The sequence below is a fragment of the Nothobranchius furzeri genome, chromosome 1 (genome assembly GCF_043380555.1).
Source record: "Nothobranchius furzeri strain GRZ-AD chromosome 1, NfurGRZ-RIMD1, whole genome shotgun sequence".
Lineage (NCBI taxonomy): Eukaryota > Metazoa > Chordata > Actinopteri > Cyprinodontiformes > Nothobranchiidae > Nothobranchius > Nothobranchius furzeri.
The window spans coordinates 31,315,957-31,325,823 of NC_091741.1; the positions used below are offsets into that span (position 1 = coordinate 31,315,957).

Here is a 9,867-nt window from a genome sequence, read left to right on the forward strand (position 1 = left end):
ACAGAACCGAGAGCCCGGAGGTTCTATCTGCTACCCAAAATTCATAAGGAACCTGACAAATGGAGCAAACCATATGAGATTCCCCCAGGACGTCCGATTGTCTCAGATTGTGGGAGTGAAACTTACCATTCGGCAGAATTCATTGACCACTACCTCACCCCCTTGTCGATTCTACACAGCAGCTACATTAAAGACACATGATTTTATAGAAAAAATTAAATCCACAACCATACCCGACCAAGCGATGCTATTTACAATGGATGTAGACAGCCTCTACACAAACATTGATATAACAGAAGGCATCACAGCCGTAAAAAACATCCTCATTAACCACCCAAACAGCAAACGTCCTGACAAAGAACTACTCCAACTACTAGATATTAACCTGAGACGCAACGATTTTGAATTCAACAGCCAGTATTTCCTTCAGATCAAAGGGACAGCCATGGGCAAGAAATTTGCCCCAGCCTATGCCAACATATTCATGGCTCAGTGGGAGGCAGAGGCAGTCGATAAATGCCCCCAAAAACCACTATATTACTACAGGTACCTGGATGACATCTGGGGTGTCTGGACTCACTCAGAAGAAGACTTCACACAGTTTCTCCTAACGCTTAACACCCACAATCCGTCCATCACACTTAAGGCCACTATCAACACTCCGTCAGTAGATTTCCTGGACACCACCACATTTAAGGGCCCAGAATTTACAAACGCTCATAAGTTGGACACCAAAGTGTTCTTTAAACCAACCGACACACACACACACACTACTTTTCAAGTCCAGCCACCACCCCAAACACACATACGCAGGACTGGTGCAATCACAGCTACTCAGATTTCACAGAATCTGTACCCGACAGGAGGATTTTGAGCAGGCCACAAAAACACTATTCTCGGCCCTGCAAAACAGGGGCTACTCAAGGTCATTTTTGCGGACATGCAGAGCATCCTTTTAAAGTCCAGACCCCCGAGTACAGCACCTATGCTCCCAATCATCATGACCTACTCCAAATCAGCCGGACGGCTGATCCACAATATTAAAAACAATTTTACAAAATTCCAATCTGAATCAAAACTCCTAACTGACTTCAGAATAATTGCGGCCTATAAACGAAATCCAAATCTAAAGGACCGTCTGGTGAAAGCCCAAATCAAACCCCTAAGGGAACACAAGGTCAAAGGTCACGGGGTATTATTCAAACAACTACGCTGGGTTCAGAACCAGTCCAACAAATCAGTTTACCCCACCACACTGACAGCGGGACCCAAATCCAAGAATTGTGTGTATCTAATAACATGTAAAACCTGCAAAATTAGATACGTGGGAGAAACAGCGAACACAATTCTAACACGCTTCACCCAACATCGTTACAACATCATCCAAAAGAAAGAGACACACATCCCCTTGGTCAAACATTTTATTCATCATGGCTGGGATGCATTGACGGCCTCTGTCCTTGAATCCAACCCAAGGTGGTCAGCCCCTCAGAGGAAAAGGGCTGAAAAAACATGGATCAACAGGTTATAAACACATATCCCCGGAGGACTCAATGAGAGATAGTGGACTGACCGGCAGACTACACGCAGGGTGTCTGTGTACGGGAGGTCCAGCTGCCCTTGGGCAGCAGGACCCTCCCTAACCCTAACCCAACCCCAAGCCTAACCCTAATCCTATCAATATCAAGTCATTCTGATGTTGCTTTCCAAAATAAAAGCCTTTTTAAATTGTCTACAATTGACCTAATTTTAAGTTATTTCAAAATGCTCTAAAATGGAAAATTGCTGTTTCCACAGGGTAATTCCACTTTAGATCTACAGTATACAACCTCACAGTGATACCATATCAATCTCAAGTCATTCTGATCTTGCTTTCCAAAATAAAGGCCTTTTTAAATTGTCCACAATTGACCTAATTTTCTGTGATTTCAAAATGCTCTAAAATGGAAAATTGCTGTTTCCACAGGGTAACTCCACTTTAGATCTACAGTATCCAACCCCACAGTGATACCAAATCAATATCAAGTCATTCTGATGTTGCTTTCCAAAATAAAGGCCTTTTTAAATTGTCCACAATTCACCTAATTTTCAGTGATTTCAAAATGCCATAACAGTGATTTCAAAATGCTCTAAAATGGAAAATTGCTGTTTCCACAGGGTAATTCCACTTTAGATCAACAGTATACAACCCCACAGTGATACCATATCAATATCAAGTCATTCTGATGTTGCTTTCCACAATAAAGGCCTTTTTAAATTGCCCATATACGACCAAATTTCAGTGATTTCACAATGCTCTAAAATGGAAAATTGCTGTTTCCACAGGGTAATTCCACTTTAGATCTACAGTATACAACCTCACAGTGATACCATATCAATCTCAAGTCATTCTGATCTTGCTTTCCAAAATAAAGGCCTTTTTAAATTGTCCACAATTGACCTAATTTTCTGTGATTTCAAAATGCCATAACAGTGAATTCAAAATGCTCTAAAATGGAAAATTGCTGTTTCCACAGGGTAACTCCACTTTAGATCTACAGTATACAACCCCACAGTGATACCAAATCAATATCAAGTCATTCTGATGTTGCTGTCCAAAATAAAGGCCTTTTTAAATGGTCCACAATTCACCTAATTTTCAGTGATTTCAAAATGCCATAACAGTGATTTCAAAATGCTCTAAAATGGAAAATTGCTGTTTCCACAGGGTAATTCCACTTTAGATCAACAGTATACAACCCCACAGTGATACCATATCAATGTCAAGTCATTCTGATGTTGCTTCCCAAAAATAAAGGCCTTTTTAAAACACCCATATACGACCAAACTTTCAGTGATTTCAAAATGCTCTAAAATGGGAAATTGCTGTTTCCACAGGGTAATTCCACTTAAGATCAACAGTATACAACCCCACAGTGATACCATATCAATATCAAATCATTCTGATGTTGCTTTCCAAAATAAAGGCCATTTTAAATTGCCCATATACAACCAAACTTTCAGTGATTTCAAAATGCTCTAAAATGCTCTTGATTGACTGATGGCAGTGCCAGCAGCAAGGCAGTTTTAAGCGACAGGAACTTGAGTGAGACCTGGTCCAAGGGTTCAAATGGGGCTCCAGATAAGCCACGCAGAACCACCGTTAGATCCCACTGGGGAAATAGCGGGCGGGACACAGGACTGTTCCTTCTGACACCCTTTAGAAAATGTTTTGATAGGGGATGATTGAAAACAGATCTATCTCCAAAACCCTGGTGACAGGATGAGATAGCTGCGGCATATGTTTTAATAGTGCTGAATGCGAGGCCCCTGTCCATCAGCATCTGCAGAAACGATAGGACATCCGCCAGCTGGCAGGAGAGCGCTTGAACATTTCGCTCCGTGCACCATTTCTGGAAAGCTGCCCATTTAGCAGCATAAGATGTAACAGTAGAGAGCGCCCACACACTCTGAATCGTGGCGACAACATCATGCGGCAGCCCAGAAGCCTCTAAGCGTGACCGCTCAGAGGCCAGACCCACAGCCGCTGGCCTATTTCGGTTGTTGCAGATTTCAATGGATGGTCCTGCTGTCAACTGGAAGCTCCTGAGGATATTCCAAGAGGACAAAAGCCAAGAGGACCCAGATTCACCAAAGATACATTTGGGAAGCTGTGGTTTGCACGTTCTTCATGGAAGTTTTCAAGATGGAGAAAGAGAAACCGGTTGGAAGGTGGGACATGTGCTTAGAGCACTTTGGCAGATGTTCCATGACTCACCAGCAAGACGTGCTGACTTCATTGAGGTGACCAAAACAACAACATTTCCTCTGAAATTCTGTGCCCATCGATGGGTTGAAGACTTGACAGTTGCAGAGCGGGCAATGGAAGTGTGGCCAGCAGTGCAACAGTACATCAGCAGCCACCAGAAACTCCCAAAAAGCAAAGTACCATCATCTGCTTCCTACTGTACAGTAAAAGGGGCCACAGCTGATCCTCTCTTTCAGGCTAAACTCCAGTTTTTTGCATTTGTTGCTAGACAGCTAAAGCGTTTTTTGGAAAAATTCCAGACAGATGCACCAATGGTGCCTTTCCTTGCAAAAGAGCTTAAGTCTATCCTGAGATGCTTGCTGTCATGCTTTATTAAAAGAGAAGAATTGGAGAAGATGAAAACACCTGTCCAGCTGCTGAAACTTGATGTGCAAAACAAATCAATCCATGTGCCAACAACTGGGACCTGGATCTGCCACAAAACAAGCTTTACAGAAAGCATCTGAAAAGCTCCAGTAAAATCCAGTGAACATACAGGTGTTCATGAACAAATGTGTCACTTTCCTTGCTGTGACCTGCAAAAAGATTATGGAGAGAAGTCCACTTGCATACCCAGCAGTGCGGCACATGAGCTCCCTCGACCCTGTGATCATGGTCACAGAAACTGAGCATGCAATAGCAAAGTTTGAGAAACTCCTACAGGTTCTCCTCAATGCAGAATGGTGCACTGCCTCAGAGTGCGACAAAGTCCTTGCTCAGTATAAAACTTTCTCAGTGCATGCAAGTGTAAACCTCAAGGCAGAATTCCAAGATTTTTCATACAGATGCAGGCTTGAGGAATTTTTGGGAGATTTATCAGTGGTAGAGCAGAGTATGCAGCACTGTGGGACATGATGAAATGTCTCCTAACGCTGTCTCATGGACAAGCAGCAGCGGAGCGAGGATACTCCGTGAACAAGGACATGCTAGTGGAAAACTTGAAAGAGAGGAGTCTGATAGCATTGTGGCTGGTCCAGGATGCAATGGCTGGGCGTGCAGTTAATGAAGCCCTGCCAAAAGAACTAATCCAACACTGTAAAGGAGCCAGAATGAGGTATATGCAATACCTCAAGGATGAAAAAAGAATAAAAAACAAACTGCAAATGAGAGGAAAAGAAAGGAACTCCACCAAGACATAGAAAATGTCAAAGCAAAACAGAGAAGAAGAATGAAAAGCAGTGAGATGATGCAGAAAGAGGCAGACAAAATGGCGATGAAAGCAGAAAAAAACGGGACTTCATATTACTGTCCAAATCCAATGCTTATTGCAAAAGTGTGGCTGAGAAAAAGGAAGAGCTACAAGCTGTAACGTGAGGAAGTGTGGGTTTTCTGTCACAAAGCTGGTGTTTGACCCGACTGGGTCGCTCAGAACTTTAACACACAGATTGGGACCTTTGCAGACATGAAGTCTGCGAGAGTCTGGAAGAAGCCATAACATCAGCCACCTGCAGCGTCCAGAAGACGTGTTTCCATGAGTTGTACCCAGAACAAGTCAAAACATAAAGTTTAAACTTCCTTTTCTTGTTTTGAATGTTAAAAGTTTAATCATCAATTTGCTCATTATAAATGTGTTTTAATCAAATGAATGATTCTTATGCTTTGGGTAATTATAAGAGATTTAATTAATCCATTCTTAATTAAATGTTAATGTTGAGAATGTTTGGTAATGACCTTCACACTCCTGCTTCTTCACACACCCAAACACGCCCACGCACATCTGCTCACAGTAAACTCCAAAACACATTTGCTGACGTACACGTTTTGCTTTGAGAAGAGAAAGGCTTTTGGTAAGTTTCAGTTTTATGATTTCAGTTCGTGCTTGACAACGAAAGAGAGAGGACCTGAATAAACGCTTAAGGGGGGACAGAGCCGGTCGGCTCGTTTCTCCCCCCCCCCCCCCCCTCACGCTGTTCCTGCCAAGCCAGACAGGACAGCTGAATTGCAACTGCTAACGCAGGCTCATCCCGAGTCTTTTGATTTCTGAATGAACTAAACTTAACAAACGCATCGACAAAACGCTTTTCCATCTACGTGTACCGAGGGCAACTCTGGACAGGTTCCGTTCGACACCTACGTCTCCCCTGTCAGCCGCTGGTGTCATCTGGATGAACCATCACCATCCTCCACGGCCCGGATCCGAAAGAGGGTCCGCAAGAGTTCGGTGAGACAAAGCACGGTATTTAGCGTTTGATGCAGTTCTCTGATAAGACCTAAGTTTATCCAAACCATCACTTCACTCAGACACCTGTTTCTTCCTGAAGCAAAATCAGACTCACACACGCATTCATATCACAACATTCTCAATCTTCATAAATTCACCACAAGGTCTATTTGATCATATCAACTGTTAAAGATTGTCCCACAAGTTGCCAATGTTGATTGTTATTCCCATGTTTGTCAATTTCAAAATCATTAGTCTAGTTTGAAGAATTAAAACTTTTAATTTTGAAACTTGTTTGTTCATTGAACTGAAACACAGACACACAGATATTATCGTCAGTTTATCGATGAAAACAACCTTTGAGTCTTCTTAACAATATAAAATTTGGTTATTGATTTATTAAAAATTAATATTCTGAATTAATACCTAGCATGGTTCCTCTTTCATAAAAGAGCCTAAAACCACAACGCTACAAAGCCCTAGCTAAAACACTGGAAGATCTGCAGGAGAGCGTCAAGAAGCTACAATAACTGAGATTTCTTTTAGAGGAACATTTTTACTGAAATGACATTGCTTTGTTTTATAGACTTTTTTGCACTGCAGGATAGGGTTTGAGTTTGAAATATATATTTTTGATTTACTTTTGCAGTGATTTTCATTTTTACTTCTGGAATGCAGGTGTCAGACTAAGTCAGCTGTAAGTAAACAGTAAAACGGTAACCTGAAGGAGTTTGTTTTGGTGATTTATTGAACATAATATACTTTTTGAAGAAAGTACAAGAAAGTAAGAGGGGGATAAATAAACATTTGAGCATTACTGTCAAATACAAGATGTGGGGCCAAAGTTTCTCCAAACGAAACCCATCCACCACAGGTGAAGGAAGAGGACAGACCAGTTGACGCGTGGGGTGAAATAAAATGTTGTTCCTTTATTTTCTTACAGATCCATCCGGCATTTGTTCCCATAGTCAATCAATTCTTCCTGTAAGCTCCAACATAATCTAACCTGCTTCAGCACGGTCCAAAACTGTTTGCCCCTGTCTCCATCCAACACACCTGTGCCCATTTGCACCATGATTAAATAGAGGTGGAGACAATGACGTCCTGTTTGACTGCATGCAGAGATAACCCTTTCTTTCTTGTGCTCCTTTGTATCTTCTGTTCGGTTAATATGAAGAATGCTTGGATGCATTTGGTTGCATATTTTACATAAAATGCCATTTTTACAGTCCTTACTGACGTGTCCAGCACGTAGGCAGCCAAAACAAACTCCACTGTTCTTTAAGAAGTTTAGCTTTTCCTTTTGGATCAGCCCTTTCATCTTTGGGCACTCCTCTCGAGTGTGCTGTTGTGCACACTTCAAACAAGATAAAAATGCACATACTGGTGCTTGAGTTTGAGTGTCAATTGTTCTTGTTTTAATTGGGGGTCTAGCAAAATTAAGAACAGTGGTTGCAAAGCTGCTTCTCCTCATCTGAGCTGTAGGTTGTGACCTCTCTTTATTTTTTATGTCTTGGATGTCACCAAAAACAGGATCTGACATTGCTTTAACTTGATGTTTAAGAAAGTGAACAATGTCTATTAACTCAGCTCGACGCTGCTTGTCTTCACGAATGTCACATGCCACAAGTCTCCATTTTTCTCTGAGTTTGTATGGAAGCTTTGTACAATGGTTTTCATATTAGCCAGCATTTTGAGTTCATCCAAATAGCTTAGTTCCTCCATTAAATTACAACAACTCTGCAGAAATAGGGTATAAGCAGAAAGGCCTTTAACATCCTCAGGTTTGATAGCAGGCCATGCATTTATCTTGTCCACATAAGCAGCAGTTATCTTTAATTCATTTCCAAAATGCTCTGTGAGAAGTTCCTTGGCTTTACTGTATTTTCTTTCTGACGGCAAGTGCTGGCAACTCCTGACTAGCTCTTTTGGCTGGCCTGAAGTGAATTGCTCAAGATAGTGTAGACGGTCATCTTGATTTTCTATTTTTGATTCCACACCTTGTTCAAATGCTTTAATGAATGTTTTGAATTGTAAGGCGTCTCCATTGTACACAGGAATCTCACGAGTTGGTAGAAAGTGTGATCTTTGAGTTTCAACAAGCATCATCATGATTTCATTTTGTTTTTGCAGAAGTTGAAAAACATCTCCAGATTCATGTGTGTTTGATCGAGAGGTAGTTAAAGAGTTCCTGTTTGTTAAATGGTTTCTTGTAACAGGATGGCTTGCTAATGTCTCTCCTTTGTCAGGTTCCTCCACGTCCAATTGTTGCTTTGCTGATCCCTTTTTCCTCTATAGGATTCCATTCCATCGGACTGATGCATTGAAGAGATGCTACAACTTTTAGTAATATCCAAGACGGCAAGTTTTGCTGTGGATGCAGCTATTTCTGCTTCCGTTTCTAAACTTTCGATTTGCCGTCTCAGTTTGTTGGCTCTTTCCTCTAGAGCATGTTTTTCTTTTAATGCAGCTGCACGAGCATCAAGTCCAGCCCTTTCCGCCTTGGCTTGCAGAAATGTAGATCTAGATGAGGACCTGCTAGATTTGCTTGTCCCATTACTCTGAATGTTAGAAATGCTGTCATGGGGTTCTATGTTACTTAGCTCGGGTTTTAAACCCCACACATCTGTTGAAACAACCTCTTTAACATTTCCTTCATATGGGCCCAACCCTTCATTCTCAACCACCCACTCATTCACCAAATCATTAAATTCACGAACACCCATCATTTTTACCTTAAACCACCTTTCATCCTGTTCAAACTCATCCGTGGGTACATAGCCCCTCAAAGTCTCATGTTGGGTTTTAGCATTGTTAACAAAAGCATTATATTTTTCAAGAGAGACCTTTACCTCATTAACAAAAGAAGCATCATCCATCAAACCCAAGATTGTCTCTTTTAATTTAGAGATCTTTCTCAGCTTCTGCTTTCTTTCATTTCGCAAATTTGCAATTTTTAATGAGACCCTTTTCAGTTAATTTAACAGTACGTTTCACCACAGTCTGAATTTTCTCTAAAGACTCAACATTGAGATTTGATCTTTGAGAGCCAGACCCAAGGGCTGGATCAGAATCACAGTCTTCCTCCATTGAAGTTAAGCAAACACAGCTTCACATGAGCTTTGATTTGTTTGCGCTGGAGCAGGCATGTATATGCTCATCAGTAAACCATTTGGAAGCACTACACATACCTCTTTATTAGGCTTGCGTAACCTGTTATTTCTTCTATGACGCAAAGCTCCTGCAGGTGAATGGCCAGAACAGCGTGAACCCAAGCAGCCCGTTCAGGACCCAAAGACAGCGTTGTCTCCAACGGGGCCCGATCCAGCAGCACCTCCAACAGGGCCCGATCCAGCAGCACCTCCAACAGGGCCCTGATCCACTTCACTGGAACCTGTTTCCTCCTGGCCTTTGACTTTAAAAAAGGCAGTTTTGGACTTAGAATGTGGGGCCAAAGTTTCTCCAAACGAAACCCATCCACCACAGGTGAAGGAAGAGGACAGACCAGTTGACGCGTGGGGTGAAATAAAATGTTGTTCCTTTATTTTCTTACAGATCCATCCGACATATGTTCCCATAGTCAATCAATTCTTCCTGTAAGCTCCAACATAATCTAACCTGCTTCAGCACGGTCCAAAACTGTTTGCCCCTGTCTCCATCCAACACACCTGTGCCCATTTGCACCATGATTAAATAGAGGTGGAGACAGTGACTTGTTCAAAAGTTCAGTGGGCTTGCCTCCCTCTAGTGTCAAAACCAATAACTACACCTTCAGTTAAAATGGCTCCCACACAAGATATAAGGTACCATACAATTGCAGAAAATAACACTTCTCCAAAGCTTGGGATACACGATATATACCGAAATTTAATTTCTAATTTATCATAATATTTTACTTCTTATTATCCAGGAGGCTAAA

General features: G+C 41.8%; 1 protein-coding gene across 4 annotated transcripts in view; it reads left to right on the plus strand.

The window, feature by feature from the left end:
* The window catches only part of LOC129163035 (uncharacterized), a 61,058-nt gene that overhangs the window by 12,975 nt on the left and 38,216 nt on the right, over positions 1-9,867 (plus strand). The window contains exon 2 of one of the 4 annotated variants that reach the window (XM_070553160.1): positions 9,187-9,434. The exons of the other annotated variants lie outside the window; for them this stretch is intronic. The gene's annotated coding sequence lies outside the window, so the exon portion shown is untranslated. The remainder of the gene's footprint in view (positions 1-9,186; positions 9,435-9,867) is intronic. 4 annotated transcript variants of the gene reach the window in all.